Genomic DNA, 7664 nt, shown 5'->3' on the forward strand with positions numbered 1-7664 from the left:
TAAGGAAAGTGTCTTAGAAGGAGTAGGGACTAAGGTTCTGAGAGGTCTCAGTAATCTGCTTTACATGGAAATATACAATTGATAAGATATTGTAGTGGATTTAAATTTTTTTATTTTTAATTTTTTTCATTTTATTTTTTTGTAGTTGTAAATGGACAGAATACCTTTATTTTATTTGTTTTTATGTGGAGCTAAGGATCGAACCCAGTGTCTCATACATGCTAGGCAAGCATTTGACCACTGAATTATAGCCCCAGCCTGTGGATTTAAAATTTACAACCATAACTCAGGGATGGAGAAGTAAGACTTTTTTTTTGTTTTGTTTTTAATACTGAACTGAACTTTGGTCAAACCCCTATTTGTTCGGTTGGCTGAAAATAGTTATTCTCATCACTTCAACTTAATTTAGTGACTTTCAGTTTATTTGGTCAAGTCCTAGGGTTTCTTTCTTGCCCTTTCTTTGATTGTCTCTCGAGGTGATCTATGTTACTCGGTGGCTTATGGGTCATCTTGGCATTAGAAGAAGAATATCTTCTTTCCTGGGCCTTTCCTGGTCCTTGCTGGTTTCACAGAGCCTTAGAAGTTTTCTTGTAGCTCCTGGGCCTCATTTGCAGCATCTGACGCATGTGGTATATATGGGCCTGGCCAGTTCTCTGGACTAGGTGTCTGGGTTACGCCTTGTGCCCTAGCTCTGGCTCTCAGACAACAGGGACTCTGAGTACTTTCCTGTTTTTTCTTACTGAATGCTCAGGAACTGTAGTGGTTGCTTTCTGTGCAGGAGGGGAATTCTGGAACTCTAGGAGGCTTTCTCTGGTTCCTCTGTCCAGAACTTTCCACAGTGATTGTGGGGACCACATTTACTTTAGTACCATGCTGAGTGAAAGGTTTACTTAAGAGGCTGCAGCATTCTCTGGCTGTGGTTTGAGAAAAAAAGTATTAGCATCCCTGCTCTAAGTGTATTAACTGATCTTTGAATCTGGGGTTTCCATGGCGGGACTGGCAAATAGGTAAAATGCCCAACCTCTCTCACAGGGGTTTGAAATCTGCAAATTCATTGTTTTCTTGTAATAATACCTTAAATTTCCAGACTATCTCAGTTATTGGCTTTAAAAAAGCCAGATTCGAATATCAAAGGTGAGGAATGTGGTTCTTTGTTCTATTTGCCCTCCAGGAAATAAGGAATGCTGTTTGACTCAGTGGGTAGGGTAGGAAACACAGGGATCCCTGTGGAAGAAAACACATCAGTTAATATTTCAAAAAATATCATCCTAGCTATAACACCTTTTTTTTTTTTTTTTTTTTTTTTTTTTTTTTACTACATGCAGGGGGGGAGAGAGAGAGAGAGAGAGAGAGAGAGAGAGAGAGGTGTTAAGTTTCTCTTCTTCTTTTCCTTCTCCATTCTTTGATGACATTGAAACCTCCTTATTAATGGGGCAAAGTTATGGAGCTAGGAGCTAGGCCCCTGTTCCACCAGGCCAGATTGCTGCCCATCTATAGATCATCTATAGATGACCTATGGAGAACACTATGAGGGAGGTGCTTTTTTTTTTTTTTTTTTTTTTTTTTTTTTTTTTTTTTTTTTTTTTTTTTAACCAGAAATTGAACCCAAGGTGTTTAAGCACTTAGTCACAGCCCCAAGCCTTTTTGTTTTGTTTTGAGAGAGACTCTCACTAAGTTGCTTGGGGACTTACTCAGTTGTTAAAGCTGGCGTTTGAATTTGAGATCCTCCTGCTTCAGCCTCCCCAGCTGTTGGGATTACAGGCATGTGCCACTGCTCCCGGCATGACTTTCATTTTTAAGATGAGAAAGCTGATTTGGAGAGATTGCATATAGGTTCACTCAGCGAGTGAGTGACAAAGCTGGGTGCAGATTCAGGTCTGTTGGCATTGACTTGTCATCTTCAATGAAAGTTTCAGACTTATGCAAGAAGTAGGCTAAATCCATCCTGAGTACACTACATGGTGATTAAGTTTCTACAAAAATAGTTTTATATACATGTTTTATATACATACAATTTTTAAATTTGAGAGAAAATCAATTTACTGTTATTGGTAATGTTACCGCTGTTGACCGGTGACAAGTTCTTGCTTCCCCGATGTTGAAGAATAACACCAAAGAAGCACGCCGAGGCAAGGTCAGAGTAGAAATTAGAAGTTTATTAAAGGACAGCAGAAAAGACTTCTCCCGGAGGAAGAAGGGGACCCAAGAGGTGGAATCCGTGGAAGTGCGGTTATTTCCCCTTTTTATAGTTTTGGTGATGGAATGTAGGTTGGAAGGCCCGAGGGGTGGGACACAGGTGGGCCAAAAAGGCAGGAAGGACTTTTGGGATGGGCTTATCACTTTTCTGGGATGTGCTATCTCCAAATCTGTTGGGGGCTGTTCATTAATACTTCTTTGAGGTGGACTTTGGCCTAGGGCCTTTTCGGGACTTCATTAACATTCCATGAATTGTCCTGTGTTTTCCCTGAGTCATTCCCAGCATGGCCTCCATTTTAGATTTCACTCGGTATTAGACCCGATTTACCTAACTACACTGACTACCTAACTTTAAATCTGGCTTCAGTAATCTTAAAATTTTTGTTGACTTAAAATATATATTCAGCCAGGTGCAGTGGCGCACACTTATAATCCCAGTGGCTCTGGAGGCTGAGGCAGGCAGATCATGAGTTCAAAGCCAGCTTGAGCAATAACAAGGTGCTAAGCAACTCAGTGAGACCCTGTCTCTAAATAAAATACAAAATAGGGCTGGGGATGTTGCTTAGTAGTTGAGTGCCCCTGAGTTCAATTCCTGGTACCAAATTAAATAAGTAAAATAATAAATAATAAGTAAATAAAGAAAATATATATTCTGACTTAAATAGCATTTAAATATTCTTTTGATATAAACCCAGTGGGTTAGCAATCCATAATGAGCTAATAGATCTTCAAAACATTGGAACCACCGGTGGGTATCTACTATCTAACAATTTTGTAGAGAACAAATTAATCTGCCTGATAAGTCTTATATCCAATAAGAGGGAAATGAGAATAAGGGAGAAAGGACATAAGAATAAATTGTTGGCTGGGTTTTTAGATTACTTCTTAAAACTAAAACTAAATAGTGCAAGATAAACATGAAAAAAAGAAAAAAGCCCATCTGATAATTTCACTATTTCATGTGGTAGAAATATTAGCCATTGAAAGACTGTGATAAATTTATATCACATTTATGAATACACCAAAGACCCAGAAAGATATAAAGTTCACCATTTCCCTCCTTAATGACACCAGATGCATTTTAGTAGGAATTTCTTTAGCTTTTGTACTTTGAAATACTGATAAGCTACTGAGGTGTATTATATACTATCTAAAGATGAATTATCAGTTTTGGATTTCTGTTTCCTCAAATCACCACCAGGTTCAGTTACAGTAGATTGCTAAGGGGTTAATTTTCAAACCAATGAGCAATGAGGAGGACTAATGTTAAAGGAAGAGGAAAAAGCAATTTTAATTGGAAAAACTCTTTCCAAGTGAATCATTTTTTCTCTTTTGCAGTTTCTGTGTGTTCTGGAGGAATGACAATTGCCTAACTCAGTCTGGTTGGAGTGATGTGTAAAGACTGTGCACAGGATGGCGAGTTCCCTCTAGCATGGAACTGTCATCCTCTGCCAGGGGTATGTCTGCCACACATAAATAACATAAATAACACCTGCCAAAACAGCCCTCTGAAGTATTGAGTGCTGACACAGTCGAGTGTTCTCGTGGTGTTACAGCAACACTGTTCAACTGCTGTTCAATTGCAGTCTTAATCAAATATGATACCCTGATTCTAGGGTGCGTGCCTTAGACCAGCAATCTCTAGTAAGCTGCCACATTTCCCTAAACAGTGTGCCATTTTATATGGAAATTATGAAACAGCAGTGATTATGTTAGGATCAGCAGTGATGCTATTCATCAGGTACTGTTGACAGATTATGTGCGTGCTTAGACTGGCCTTGCACGGAGACTAAAGCAGTTTGTTCTCCTATGAAACACCTGCTGTTCCCTTTTCCACATGACTCCCCGGTACTACTAGTCCTCTCAGGCTGAAAGAACAGTACTCTATTACATGGAAATATAGGCTATCTACATATCTGTGTCTATATTTTTTCTCTGCTATACAGATGAGATCATTCAATGCCAAAATTTAATATATATCTTTTATGCTAACTGTATTTCCCTGGAAATGAGCAATGAAGGACTCTTTTTCCATTTAATATTTTTTTTTGAAGCTTATGGCCTGGGAGAGGGTTGTGTCATTTATTATCTTTCCTATGGTAGCATATTTTTGATTGTCTAAGCAGGATTTGAAGTAGAGAGATTACATAATTGTGTAATGAAATTATTTTCAAAATTAATAAGGTGCCATTTTCACAGATCTGTTATCCAAGTTTTAAAAACTATTATAAACTTTACAAGGACCTACATTTCCAATTATAATAAAGTCTGTATCCTTATTTCTTATTCTTTTGTACATGTATATGCATAAAAATAGTGCTCCAATTGAGGTGTTCTACTGTTGTATATTACAGATTGCACAACATCCCAGAATGAGGTTCAAGTGGTCTTTAAGAGAAATCAAAAAAACTGATTTTTATGGTAGCTAAACATATTTCATATATTAAATGAGACATGTTTATGTGTTTTAACTTCAATAATTTACTTCCCAATCTTTTACTTTTTAATGAAAACTATCTTGTCTACAGTAACTATTTTTGTTTTTGTTAGTGTTCATGAGAGAATGACATTGATCCCTATTTAATAACTACTGCATAATTAAAAATCAGCCCTTTGACACCCAGTGGAGATGATAGAGCAACTGTGTGCAACTTATTAACTTTCAACTTTATACAATTCATTTCTTATATTTTCTTATAATTTTGGCAATACAAGCAAATAAGTAAAGTAGAAAATAAAAATATTACATATGTCCATACTTCAGGCCATCATTTTTAGCATCATATATTTTGTCAGATTTTAGTAAAATGAGTACTCTATTACTATATTCTCAATGTGAAAAAAAGAAAACATTAGAGATAAGGCTAAAATCTCCCTATGGGAAAAAAAATATTCATCTTGCTGTCAACTTTATAATATCCTTTCAGACCTTCTTCTAGACACTTACAGATAAAAGTTGTATAGTTATAGTATTGGCTCATGTGTGTTTGTGTTTTATTAATGTCATACTATGCACGTTGTCTTGTAAATGGTTTTTCTCACTCTCTAGAATACAGCTCCTTTCATTTAGGCTTCATCACTAAGTACTAGGGGACACCAGAGAAGACAACTTTTATGCAACAAGTTTCTTCACATGTAAAATGGAATCAATGGAACCTTCCTCACAAGATTTTATTTTATTTTTGTACCAGGGATTGAATCCGGGGGCACTTAACCACTGAGCTACATCACCAGCCCTTTTAAATATTTTATTTGAGACAGGGTCTTGCTAAGTTGCTTAGGACCTCGCTAAGTTGCTGAGGCTGTCTTTGAACTTGCGATCCTCCTGAGCAGCTGGGACCTACAGGATTATTGAAGGATGATATAACATCTGTAACACACTCAGCATAGTTTGCCATATGGTAAATGCTATGTCAGTGTTGGCTCTTACTCTCTGCTTTAATGCTGTAAGCTGCTGAAAAATATTTCACAGAACTGGCATACTGTATTTTGTTTAATCTTAGCTCTATAGATTACTTTGAAGCAAGGTTTGAATTGCCCACAGTAGGTTCAAATGTGCAAATAAGATGTAACTGTTAAAAAAAATAACTCATCTGGTTTATTTCATCTACAAAGACTTTAGTTCAATATGACAATTTTTTTCCCTTGGTCCTTTTTCAGGATGGCTGCTGGTTGTTTGGCTTACATGATTTGGTGGTGGAGAAGGGAAGAGTGCCTGGATTGATGTGGTGACCTCTGGACCTTCCTTGATATCCACAGAGGGTTCTGAGCTGGTCTGCTCTTTGTGTTGGTCTCTGGTGTGATGTTACATTTCATTTATTCTTTGGAGTGATATTGGTTTGGCCAGCTGTAGCTTGTCTGAAATTATATGCTTTCACTGGTCTTTTTATCATCACTCCAGGCTCTTCATTCCTGTAATACACTTAGAACTCTGGATTGCCCCAGTGTGGATAATCCTGGGTCTTCTGTGTCCAGGCTCTGGGATGCCATGGGCTCTATCTGCTGACCTGCTGCTGTCATTTCTGTTATATCACTCTTATTTCTTTGACGAGTGGTTCTTGTTTGAAGTTCGGGTGTAGGAATGGAAATAAAGGATGCTGATCTTGACTCCTACATCTCTATTTTTCTTACTACCACTCCTCTTTCTAGAAGTGGTGGACTTTGGGCTATCTATTTCCCCTGTGCCACATCTCCTACCTTCTACCTCAATACTGTACAATCATAATAAGAAGGCTTGGCCTCATTGTGATATGAAAATATGCAATATAATCTGAATGTCCTCTAGGCTGGGTCATGATAAATAAATAGCAGTATAAGGATTAAAAATTCTTTCTCCCTGGATAAATCTTACGTTTTAGAACTATTGTCTTGGAACAAGATCACATTGGTGTACTGGAAAATGAACATTAACTTTTTCTTTCTCTTGTTTTCCTGTAATAATCTTAAACCATTCTAATAAAACAAGTGAGTATGTATCTAGAGAAGGTCAGTAAAAAGAATTTCAAAAGAGAAAATTATATGAATACTTTTAAATATTATTTGCACTGGTTCTTTTATGGTGCTGTTAATGTCTATCCATATATGTAGCTATCATTTGGGGCACATTTAAAAAATTTTTAATATTTGTTTTAATTAGTTATACATCACAGTAGAATGCATTTATGCACTTTGATATATCCTACATATATGGAATAATTTCTTATTTTTCTGAGTGTATATGTTGCACTCAGACATACACATGTAGTCACACATACACATATAGTAATATGTTTTTTTCATACTACTATTTTCCCATCCCCACATCCACTGCCCTCTCCTCCCATCACTTCCCTCTACCTAATTTTAACATTGATCTAAGTTACATATGGAGAAATGCTATTGCCATAGGGTATGCACATTTTTACATATTACTATAGAAGGACAGATTGTGCTAAAAAGTGACAAGACCAATTTATAATCTCACTGTAAGTGGCTGATAGTCTCCTTTATTCACCAGTGCCAGACTTTATACATAATTTATTTCACTGAAATTATCTCAACAACTATCTATAGCAGGTGTTTTTATTCCCATTTTGTATATGAAGAAATTGAGGTTCAAAATGTTAAAGCAACTTGCTCAAGGTCACATAGTTAGTAAATGGCTAACTTGGAAATCTACTCAAACCAAGCCTACTATTTTATTATTCCATTCTAGAAATGTCATTATTTTGAATAATAATTGATCATATTGATTGCCATTTTTCTTCATATCCTAATTAATAATCTACAATAAAATAGAAAACTGTATCACAGATAATGGACAAATGATGTTACTTTCTTATTTAGCTCAGTTTCAATATCTATTTGATGGTCAAGAATAGTGACCTCACATCTTTTTGACTCAGCCATTAGTTATCCTTGAAAGGGGCAGAACTTGGGTGGATTAAGGCTGGGAGTACAAGTGATCTCACCACTAGGGATTGTAAAGC

The sequence above is a fragment of the Urocitellus parryii genome, chromosome 1 (assembly GCF_045843805.1).
Source record: "Urocitellus parryii isolate mUroPar1 chromosome 1, mUroPar1.hap1, whole genome shotgun sequence".
Taxonomy (NCBI): domain Eukaryota; kingdom Metazoa; phylum Chordata; class Mammalia; order Rodentia; family Sciuridae; genus Urocitellus; species Urocitellus parryii.